The sequence below is a fragment of the Loxodonta africana genome, chromosome 4, assembly GCF_030014295.1.
Source record: "Loxodonta africana isolate mLoxAfr1 chromosome 4, mLoxAfr1.hap2, whole genome shotgun sequence".
Lineage (NCBI taxonomy): Eukaryota > Metazoa > Chordata > Mammalia > Proboscidea > Elephantidae > Loxodonta > Loxodonta africana.
Genome location: NC_087345.1, coordinates 66,363,227 through 66,375,796, shown reverse-complemented (window position 1 = coordinate 66,375,796; position 12,570 = coordinate 66,363,227).

The following is a 12,570-nucleotide window of genomic DNA, read 5'->3' as shown; positions in this document are numbered from 1 at the left end:
TCCATTCGGGGTGGATAAACGGGGAGTTGACCGGGCTTGAGAAAAATGTTATTGTTTTTGTTTTAATTTAAATTCTAAGTTAAAGTTGCCACTAAGTTAAAATTGGCAAAAACTTTGTCCTGGCCTTCCTTTTGTGTACCCCCAAAGGCATTTACAGGGGCCAACATAAGGGAGGGAAAGAGAATGCATGGGCTTTGGAGTCAGAAACATATGAGTTTGAATAACAACTTGCCTTCATTTCTCATGGTTAATTTCTCACCTCTATTTCCTGCAAATTAGAATAACACCACTACATGGGGTTGTCGTGTTTAAAGTGTCTTGCACACAAGAGGTGCTTGAAAAATGGCTGATATTATTATCCTTCTTTATTATTATGTTATTATTAGCTATTGGCAGGGACTATTCCAAGGAATCCTGATAGACGCTTAAGTGAGTTGAGGCCTGGATGAGCTCTGGGCCTGTTTTTCCCAATTCCTGACCCTGGTGGAGCAATGGTTAGCACTGAGCTGCTAACCTAAAAGTTGGCAGTTCGAATGCACCCAGTGGCTCTTTGGGAGAAAGACCTGGTGTTCTGCTTCTTTAAAGATTATAACTTAGAAAACCATGTGGGGCAGTTCTATTCTGTCACTTGAGGTCGCTATGAGTCAGAATTGATTTGATGGCACCTAACAACAACAACATATGGTTTCTTGGTTGTCAGGAAGAGCTAAAGCTGACTGGGCCAACTATATGCTGTCTTCCTCCCACAATGATATATAAAAATATAAATTAGTTTACTAGGCCTCCCATGTAGACGTTTGTTTCCTTATAGGAAAAAAAAAAAAAGGCTTTTTATTGACTTTGAGTGGTGTTCTTTGAAATGTTGGCAAGACACTATTGTTTGAACAGTAACTTACAACGTCTTGTGTCCCTCTTTCATGGTCAGAAAGCCACATTATGCTGGGTTCCCTCTAATAGGGAGTGAGCTGTTGTTGATAGGTGCCATTAAGTTGATTTTTGACTTATAGCAACCCAATGTGACAAAGTAGAGCTGCCCATTGGATTTTCTAGGCTGTGATTTTCACGGGAGCAGATCACCCGGTCTTCCTCTCATGGAACAGCTGATAGGTTTGAACCACTGAGTGCTAAACCATTGTGCCACCAGAGTTTCATAAATCCTTTGGTAAAATGCTTTGGAAGATTGTTCATAAACCTACAGAAAATGAGTCCTAAGTCAGGCAAATGATGGAATTTGTTCTTGCCTTGAGACAGAGCTGGCTTACTCCTTGTCAAAGCATAGCCCTGGAAAGAATGCCTTTCTCTAAAAATAGGGCAGTTGGAGGCGCAGCTACATCAGCAGACAGCTTTCCTTCGGCTTTGGGACGGGCCAGCTGATAAAGCTTCCGCTCTGGGTGCTCTGATTACTCACAGCTGTTTCCAGACTAAAGGGCCCTTGGGATGCTGGCCTCACGCCACGAATCAGGTGCTTTTCATCAAACACTGCACATGAAGCAGGAGTCAGCTTAATCAGTTTCAAAGCCTTGTTTGGTCTCCAGGAAGGATTAGGAAGGGTTGGCAACCTGAAATGTAAGCGCATTCCAAAAGCCCAGTGATCTCCTTGTTTCAGTATTTTTTATTTTTCTCCCTTTTTTACATCTATTGAAAGTTGGATCTCTCCTTTCATTAGAAGTTAAAATTATTATCTGTTTCCTTACAGACAAAAAAAAAGAAAAAAATGGCTTTGGGTAGTATAGTATATGGCTAAGAGGTATACATACTCTGAAGCCAGACTTTCTGCGTTTGAAGTCTATTTTTGAAACTTCTTAGCTTTTTCGATGACCTGGGATAAATCACTAAACCTCCCTGCCTTGGCTTTCTGGTTTGTGAAACATGGATAACAGTAATACCTCCATTATTGGGTTGTTGTGAAGACACACAAAGTCATCCATATAAGGCATGTAGAATAGGGTCTGGCATATGGTAAGTTCTCAATAAATGCTAGCTGTGATTCTGGATTAGATTGGGTTTCTGTTCTAAAAAACACCTGCGATTCTTGAGCACAAAATGACGTTTAGGTTGGGGGATAGATTCCATGGGACTATTTCTAATAATAAGAGTCGACCCCATGCCATTCATCATGCTGAGGACTTTATATGCTAATTTGAATACCTCTACTACGGTACAAGCCCTGGTGGCACAGTGGTTAAGGGCTTGGCTGCTAACCAAAAGGTTGGCAGTTTGAATCCACCAGCTGCTCCTTGGAAACCCTATGGTGCAGTTCTACTCTGTCCTATATGATTGCCATGAATCGGAACCAACTTGATAGCAATGGGTTTAGTTCTGTTTTGCTTACTATGGTACAAAGTTGTTGTGTGCCATGGGGTCAATTCTGACTCACAGTGAATAGGTACCACCATTATTCTCCATTTACACGTGATGAAGTTACAGGCCAGAGAGGTTGAATTGACTTACCCAAAGTCACCCAATTTAGAAGAAGTATAGCTGGGACTTGAACCTGGGTTTATGTGACACCAAAACCCAACATTTTACCCCTTGCAACACTACCTGGTCTCCTTGGCTTGGAATTTAAATTTACCAGGTTATTGTCTTCCCAAACCATTCTCTGGTTAGGCAAGAAATCAGGCCTACATGTTAGTACTATTAATTGTACCGCAAACTTGGCATGTCAAAATGATTTTATTGAACTTCAGACTAAATGTTTCTGTTACCCTTTTGATGGTTCAGCCACTCCTGGGCTTTGCGCATGCTGTTCCATGCTTCCCCACCTCTTTACTGGCTAGCTCCCCCTCAGCCTTAAGTCGTGGCTCAGACAGTACTTCCTACAGGGAGACTTCTGGGTTAGATGCTCCCCTTGTTCTCCTAGCACCCTGTGTTTTCCCTTCTGTAGCTCTGTTCAGCCTGTGTTATAATTTTGTGCCCATATGTCTGGCTCCTGTACTAGGCTGAGCCCCATTAAAGCAGGAACCATGTTGGTCTTGCTAACAGTTGTGTGCCCAGCCCATAGGACAGCACCTATTACGGGCTTGATGAATATTCGTGGAATGAATGACTGAACGAACAGGCCAGATGGGCTGGTGTTGGGCTGCACCCCTGCTCTGCTTATTGGGTTTGGTATATTTTTCTTCCAGGTCCAGTACTATGGGGGTAGTCAGCATGTGCACCACACCTTAGGAGTTCACCGGGATGTCTAACACAGCATTGTCTAACTTCTGGGTCCCTTCCATCTATTGCATCAGTGAGGTATGCTATAAAGAATGACGTGGATGGGGGTTGTCTTGACGCTTCAGCAGACTCCTGGGTAATAAACTCCATCTCCCAAATCAATCATCCTCAATAGGTCGTGTGTTCCACGTGGGCTTACTTCATCTGTGGCCCCTTGTGTTCTTCAGGGGATCCCAAGGAGAACTTCTCAGGGTCTTACCTGGGGATAAGTAAGTTGACACATGCTGGTTTGGCTATGTTAATTGTTTATAATGTTGAAGTGTTTCCATATCAATTGGCATATAGTCCTTACCCAGAGACTGCTGAGTATTCTTCCCATCGGTTCACCTTCCCTGGCCCCTCTCCCGGGACCCCATATCTCCCAACAATCCAGGAAATAAAGTGGTAACATCTGATGTCACATGAGGCTCCCAGGACTCTGTTTCAGGACTATGGCTGGCATTGTATTGCTTTGGTCCCAGTTTTTACATAATTTGAATCTTACCCTGGTACAATCCTTCTGGTATTCTTGGGAAAGTGTACAGGGAAGAGGGGAGAGAGGCGAGGAGGGCAGGGTTGCTCTTGGGCAGCCTCCCTCTTTTCCCAGTGCTTGTGTAGGACTAAGAGGATGCAGGAATTTGGATATTCTGGATGAACAGCATTTTGTTTACATGTGGTCTTCAGCTTCTGCTGCACAGACAACTTCTGTAGAGTTTCTGGAGAGTTTCTACCATGGTTTGTTGAGCTGTTACTGCGTGCTTCATCCTCAGCTAAATGTCTATTTAACCTCTTAACAACTCTGCATGGTAGTAGCTATTACTGTCCTCAATTTTCAGATGTGGAAGCAGGCCCAGGAAACTTAAGTACTGCCAGCAACTCCTTAGAAACCCTATAGGACAGTTCTACTCTGTCCTATAGGGTTGCTGTGAGTAGAAATATATTCAATGGCAGCAGGTTTGTTTGTTTATGTTAGGAGGTAGTAGTGGCAGAGTTGGGCATCTGTCTGGCTCCAAAGGCCTCAGCCCCCCCGGGACTGCATCCAGTGGCAGTTATCTTAGCGCTAAGGCAGAGGAATAGATTCTTCTAGCAAGGGGGAAGCACTCTTCAGGTTACAGTGCAAACTGTAAAAAGGATTCATGGAGAGGGCTGCCATATAGCCACATTCCTCTGGTGGCCAGAGAAAAATTTCCCAAGATTCCCAGGGGCTGTGGATGGTTGCCCTGGGGCTCCCCATGCCCTGAGCTCGAGGACAGCTGCTGTGCTGACCTCTGCTGGAAATGAATCAGCCATAAATCCCCCAGTGTTCCCTCTGGGACACCTGTCCTGAGTGCAGTGCACTCGTGCAAGCCTCGTGACCTGTCCTGAGGTTTCACGCCCACAGTCAGTTTCCACAGCAACCCTGGCTCTCTGAGAAGCATACTAGGGCAGGCTCAGGTACTATAAAGCTCCGGGCATAGAGCTCTGGGCCAGACTGCTCCTGGATGTATGAGCGAATACCTGTTGCTTTGACTCAAACTATGGAAATCATATTTAAGAATAGAACATTCCTGAAGGAAAAAAAAGATCTTTAAGAATACTCTTTAATGAAGAATTTATATTATGTCTTGATTACAATTATTAGAAAAAAAAGATATACAGGAGGGAAAAAAGATTGGAAGGAAGCATTTTAAAATGCTGACTGTGGTTTTGATAATGAATTTCATTCTTCTTTCCAGCTTTTCCAAAATATTATGTAATGCATCTATTTTTATAATAACCAGCTGCTGCCTAGTTGACTCTGATGCATGGTGACCCCATGTGTGTCAGAGTAGAACCATGCTCCATAGGGTTTTCAGTGACTATATTTTTGGCAGTAAATCTCCAGGTCTGTTTTACGAGGTGTCTCTGGGCAGATTTGAACCCCCAACATTTCTATCAACAGCTGAGCACGTTAACCATTTGCACCACCTAGGGACTCCACTTTTATAACATGAAGCAACTATTTAAAATTTCTCCCTTTCCTTCTGGGATAGCTTAAATCTGTCTTGAGGAATGAGAAGGGTATTAGATGACCAGATAAAGGCCATGGTGTCCAGAGTCAATCTCTCCTTGCCTATCTGACCTCAAGTAAATCACCTAACTGCTCTAACTCAATTTCCTCATTTCTAAAATGGGGAAAATAGTAGACTCTACTTCATAGGGTGAATGTGAGCCTTGAATGGGATATGCTGAATAAAATTTTTTTTTTTTTAAATTTTTAAATTTTATTGTGATGAGATATATGTAACAAAACATTTGCCATTTCATTTTTAAATGTACAATTCAGTGACATTAATTCCATTCACCAGGTTGTGTAAGTACCGCCGCTATCCATTCCCAATCTTTCTCATCACTTTTAAAAGAAACTTAGCACCCCTTAAGCAATACCTTCCCATTTTCCCTTCCTATGCGCCTCTGGTAACCACTAAGAAATTTTGGTCTTTATGTATTTGCCTATTTTAGATATTCATACAAATGGAATCATACAGCATTTGTCCTTTTGTGCCTGACTTATTTCACTAAGCCTAAAATGTCTTTAAAGGAAACCCTGGTGGCATAGTGGTTAAGTGCTACTGCTGCTAACCAAAGGGTCTGCAGTTCGAATCCTCCAGGCGCTCCTTGGAAACTCTATGGGGCAGTTCTACTCTGTCCTATAGGGCTGCTATGAGTTGGAATCGACTCGATGGCGCTGGGTTTGGTTTTTGGTTTTGGTAGTGTCTTTAAGGTTCATCAATATTTTAACATGTATCAGGACCTCATTTCTCTTTATGGGTGAATTATATTCTAGTGTATGAATATGCTGGATTTTATTTATCCATTTATCTGTTGATGGAGATACTGTATACTCTGTCATACAGTAACTCATAGTCAGAATTACTGTATGACTCAGCAATTCCACTCTTAGCTATATACCCAGCAGAATTAAAAGCAGGGACTCAAATACCTGTACACCAATGTTCATGGCAGCATTACTGTATTTTTATGCAAATAATGCACGCCTTCTACATTTGTTTGCCAACCGAGCCCTCCCCCGGTGAGTTATTTTCATAACACCGCTATGCCAACTTTTTTTTACATGTTGCTGTAAAAAAAAATTAGCGTAACGCCACTTATAAAAATACCTTGAAGGGGGAGGGCTCCGCTGGCAAACAAATATAGAAGGCACACATTATTTGCATAAAAATACAGTATTCACAGTAGCCAAAAGGTGAAAACAATCCAAGGGTCCCTCAACAGATAAATGGATAAATAAAATGCAATATATCCATACACTGGAATATAATTCAGCCATAAAGAGAAATGAAGTCCTGATACACGAGCTATGAGTCAGAATCAACTTGACAGCAATGGGTTTTTGGTTTGATATTTTGAATTTTGAAGGAGCTCTGGTGGTGCAGTGGTTAAAGTGTTCAACTGTGGTTCAAACGCACCAGCTGCTCTGTGGGAGAAAGATGTCAGCCTGCTCCTATAAAGATTACAGCCTTGGAAGCCAGTTCTACTCTGTCCTATAAGGTCACTATGAGTAGGAATGGACTCAATGGGTTTTGGTTTTTTTGATTTATGATAATTCTATGTTTAAGTTTTTAGGAACTGTCAAACTATTTTCCATAGTGGCTACACATTTTACGATTCCACTAGCAGTGGATGAGGGTTCCAGTTTCTCTACATCTTTGTCAACACTTAATATTTTTCGTTTTTCTGATAATAGCTTCCTAGTGGGGGTGAAATGGTATCTCGTGGGTTTGATTTGTATTTCCGTAATGACTAATGATGTTGAGCATCTTTTTCTGTGCTTATTGGCTATTTATTTACCTTCTTTGGTGACATGTCTACTCAAGTTCTTTGCCCACTCTTTTTTTTTTTCTGTGCCCACTTTTTGACTGGGTTGTTTGCCTTTTTGTTGCTAAGTTGTAGGAGTTTTTTATATATTCTTGCTATTAAACTCTTATCCAATCTATGGTCCCGAGAAATTTTTACCCGATCTCTAGGTTGTCTCTTCACTTTGTTGATAAACGAAGTCCAATTTATCTATTTTGTTTTATGTTGCTCACACCTTCGGTGTCATATTTAAGAATCCACTGTCAAAAGCAAAATCTCAGAGCATTATTCCTGTGTTTTTTCTCCAAGAGTTTTATAATTTTAGGTCTTATATTTAGGTCCTTGGCCCATTTTGAGACCATTTTCATGTATAGTGTAAGGTATGGGTCCAGCTTCATTCTTTTGCATGTGGAAATCCATTTGTCCCAGCACCATTTATTAAAGAGGCTGTCCTTTCCCCATTGAATGGACATATAGCACCCTTGTTGAAAATCCAACGACCATAGATGTATGGGTTTAGTTCTGAGTTCTCTATTCTATTCCATTGCTCTATATACCTATCCTGATTACTTAAAAAAAATTGTAATCCCTGTGCCCTCTTTCACCTTCCTTGCTTTATTTATCTCCAGAGCACTATCACCATCTACCAAGATATATATTTTATCGAGTAGCGTGCTTATTGTCTGCCATCCCCCACTAGAATATAAGCTCCATCAGAGAGTGGTTTTTGTCTCAGGCTCATTGTGTATCGCCAGCACTTAGACCAGGGCTTGGCATATCATACAACCTCACTAAGAATCTGTTGGATGAAGGAGTGTCTGGACACTAGAATCACTGGTTCTTGTGGTAGAGAAATTTTCTGGGCCAAGGTACCCTGATGTGAAATGACATCATACCTAAGAGATAAAACAGAAAAGGAAAGATTAAAACAAAACAAAAAACCCCACTGAAGTTAAGTGCATGCTCCAGGGCTACAGAAATCTCTTAGATTTAATGGAGCTACAATCCAAGGCACTTAGAATTTAAAAAATAGCTTATTTTAAGAAAAAACTTGCAGGTTTATTTATTTTGTAATTTATAGTGTTGTGTTATGGGACAGTGTTGTGTCCTCTGAGGACTGCAGGGCTAATTGTAGGATTCAGTTGTAGGAGGCAATGTCACGTATTGTAAGGAAGAACACTGTTCTTGTGTTAACTCATGTAGGAACTCACCATGTGTTCTTAAGCAAGCCACTTCTCAGACTTGAGCCTTTGACTTCTCATCTGTCATGGGAAGGAAATGGATGAGATGTACTTTCTCTGTCAATGTTAACATTTTGTAGTCGATTTGGTATGCAAGGTGATGTTAATTTGCTAAAGCCTTTTTTCATCTAACATCTGTCTCTTTGTTAATTTACCAAATGTCGTCACTCTTGGTGCAGAGTAAATTCTACCATCTGGAGCTGTTGCTTAGGATTGCTGTCTCAGTGAAAAATATTTTCTTCTCCATTCCTCTTTCTTTTCCTCTTTTTAAATTTCTTTTCTATATTCTAGAATAGTAAGAAAATAATAAAAATAAGATTATTGTAACCGATATTTATGCTTTGCTCTTCTAAAAGTGTTTGACATGCTTTATCTCACTGCGTGCCCATAATTCTGTAACATGAGAAGCACTGAGGCTCAGAAGGATTAAAATGACTAGTCCAATGACACACAGTAAGTGACACTATGAAACACAACTCCAGGCCTTCTTGTTCTGCATCCATGTTTTCTTCTCCCTCATCCAGCTGCTTCTCCAAAGTCAGCAGTGTTCTCAGGGCGTGTTATTCATGGTGATTTGGTGTCTGGCTGTGAACGGTCCTGTGCATCAGAGACACAACGATCATTACTCTTTCATTTGGCATCTTTGGACCTGTAACACAGAACGCAGACAGCTTCAGCTCAGATGGATGGCTTTAAAAAGGAGTGAGTTTTTCCTTTTGAATTTTCTTTCATCCTTGGGAGAAATTTGGCTTCCTGATGCCTGTTTTTCAGGGATGTTGTGAGTTGCTTCTGGTACGTATTGACCATTCACTGGACTCTGGTTCCATCCATTGCGGCAAACTCACAGAAAGAATTACTGGCAAATCTCTGTGACCAAGTGTGAACAAAGCCAAAGCAATAGGAATACTTCTAGGCTTTTTCCTGGGCTCTTTTGCTTTATTTATTTTCAGCACTGTCTCTTTCAGATGTGGCCAAGAAATGCCTCATATATCTCCTCTATTGCTAAGATTAAAGAGTCCTGGTGGTGATATGGTTACGTGCTCAGCTGCTAACTGAAAAGTTAGTCGTTTGAACTCACCAGCAGCTCCGCAGAAGAAAAGACCTGGTGATCTGCTCCTGTAAAGATTACAGCATAGGAAGCCCTATGGGGCAGTTCTACTCTATCATATAGGGTCACTATGAATTGGAATGGACTTGATAGCAAACAACACAAAAACATTGATAAGATGAGTCAAAACTATCAGCTGATAATGAATTTAGAGCCCTGGGTTGTTGGGAGCCTCCATGATTCTTAAAGACTCTTGTGGAATCTTAGAGGCAGGAATCTTTGGAAAGTTCACTTTTGGGTGAGTTAGGAGGACATCTTAATAGTAAAATAAGATGCACTTTAGCAGTTGGCAGAATGGTTGCATTGTTTTGTGGAGCTGTCTCTGTCTTGGGAAGCAAAACTCTGCCAGAGTTTGTTTGAACTAAACCCTGCCTTTGGTACCATGGGGGCCAATAAAATCGAAACATATGATAACTGGGTTTTAGATGGACTAAAAGAAAAAGCAATCATCCAAAAACATTCATGAATGATTAATATCTGAAAGGTATTACACTAGGTTCTGGGGTTGTAGACTTTAACATGATGTGGTCTCTGCCCTCATAGAGCTCATGAAAAGTCTAGGTTTATTTAGGTTGTTATTGTTAGCTGCCCACTGAGTCGGTCCCCAACTCTTGGTGACCCCGTACACAATGGAATGAAACGCTGCCCAGTACTGCACCATCCCATGATTGGTTATGGATTGGACAGTTGTAATCCATAGGGTTTTCATTGGCTGATTTTTGGAAGTAAATCACCAGAATTTTCTTCCTAATTTGTGTTAGCCTGGAAGCTCCACTGGAATCTGTTCAGCATCATAACTCACAAGCCTCCTCTGACAGATGGGTGGTTGCTGTGTATGAGGTGCATTGGGCAGGAATTGAAGCTGGGTCTCCTGCACAGAAGACGAGACTTCTCCCGCTGAACCACCAACGTCCTCGTAGGTTTAGGAAGATAGACAAAGTCAACAAATATTTATTCAGGTCCTACTATGTGCTTACTCTGTGACCAAGACGCAGTCATTTGAGCAGAACAAGGGGATACTGTGTGGTTTAAAATCAGAAAAGATGTGTGCCAGGGTTGTATCTTTCACCATACTTACTCAATCTGAATGCTGAGCAAATAATCCGAGAAAATGGACTATATGAAGAAGAATATGGCATCAGGATTGGAGGAAGACTCGTTAACAACTTACGATATGCAGATGACATAACCTTGTTTTCTGCAAATGGAAAGGCCTTGAAGCACTTACTGATGAAGATCAAAGACCACAGCCCTCAGTATGGATTACACCTCAACATAAAGATAACAAAAATCTTCACAACTGGACCAACAAGCAACATCATGATAAATGGAGAAATACTGAAGTTGTTAAGGATTTTATTTTACTTGGGTCAGCAATGAATGCCCACAGAAGCTGCAGTCAAGAGATCAAATGACCTGTTGCATTGGGGAAATCTGCTGCAAAAGACCTCTTTAAAGTGTTGAAAAGCAAAGATGTGACTTTGGGGACTAAGGTGCGCCTGACCCAAGCCATATTTTCAATCCCCTCACATACATGTGAAAGCTGGACAGTGAATAAGGAAGACTGAAGAAGAATTGATTCTTTTGAATGATGGTGTTGATGAAGAATACTGAATAATACCATGGACTTCCAGAAGAATGAACAAATCTGTCTTGGAAGAAGGACAGCCAGAATGCTTCTTAGAAGCAAGGATGGCAAGGCTTCATCTCACGTACTTTGGGCACATTTTCAGGAGGTACCAGTCCCTGAAGAAGGACATCAAGCTTGGTAAAGTAGAGGGTCAGCGAAAAGGAAGAAGATCCTCAATGAGATGGATCGACACAGTGGCTGCAACAATGGGCTCAAACATAGCAACGATTGTGAGGATGGCGCAGGACCGGTCAGTGTTTTGTTCTGTTGTACGTAGGGTCACGATGTGTGGGAACCAACTTGACAGCACCTAACAACAAGCAGGTTTCCTTCTCCCAGCCATCTTTTCCTCACACTAACAAAGTTTACATACTCTGGCTTAGCAGTTTCCTCTTTCTGTATGTATTAGTTTCCTAGGGCTGCCATAACAAAATACCACCAACTGGGAGGCTTGTAGGAACAGAAATTTATTATCTCACAGTTCTGGAGACTGGGAATCTGAGATCAGGGTATTGGCCATGTTGATTTCTTCTGAGACTCTGAAGGAGAATCTGTACTGTGCCTCTCTCCAAAGGTTCTAGGGGAGATCCTTCTTGTCTCTGTCAGTTTCTGGGAGCCTGAGACATTCCTTGGCTTGAAGCTGCAGTTGTCACATGGCTGTCTTCCCTCTGTCTCTCTTCCTCTTCTATTATGAGTCACTCAGATTGTATTTGGACTTCAATATGACCTCATGTTAACTGGGAACATCATCAAAGACGTTATTTCCAAACAATGTCACATTCACAGGCACAGGGGTTAGGACCTCAACATATCTTCTTGTGGGCCACAGTTCAACCCATAACACTCTGCTTGTTGACTTGTGCTTTTCTTTAGGAGAGTGAAGCTGGCTTTAAAAAATTACATATGCTTTCGTCTTTCTTCTCTGGTGGAATTGCCCTACTAGTCAGCGCTCCCATGCTAGTTGCTCTGGAGCTGACTTCACAGTGACTGATGGCTCCTGAGATTGATGGATGGAAATCACGGGAATGCTCCTGGGTGCCTCTACTCGGGGCAAGAGTCAGCCAGACTGCCGGGTACTGTGCACAGAGCTGCAGCTATGCGAACACCCCAGTGGAGAGGCTCCAGTTTCTCCAGCAATGACATATTGTTCCAGGGTTGTCTGGGATCCTACATCTCTGCAAGGTCTGCTGCCAATGGGGCCCAGTCAAGCAAGGTTGGTCAGTGCTATGAGTCCCTGAGTCTTGGATGATTTGCACTGTCATCAAGCCAGGGAAAATACTAAGACTATAGACTTCACCTGTAGAGGTGGGTCAGAAAGAGAAAGCATACAGGTTTAACATGCCTGAGTGGTAGCGTGGGGCTGCCGGAAGCTTATAGGAATAAGTAGAAAGATAATCTGAGACCTTTTAGCATCTGCACTTTCTTATTCTCTTCCTCTTTGCAGGCTTTATGGAGCCCACAGTGGTTGAGGCCTCCATTAAGTTAGCAATGCTTTAGTAAAAGATTGTAAACTCAAGATACCTACTAGGGCTACCAGGATAACAACTGAGTGA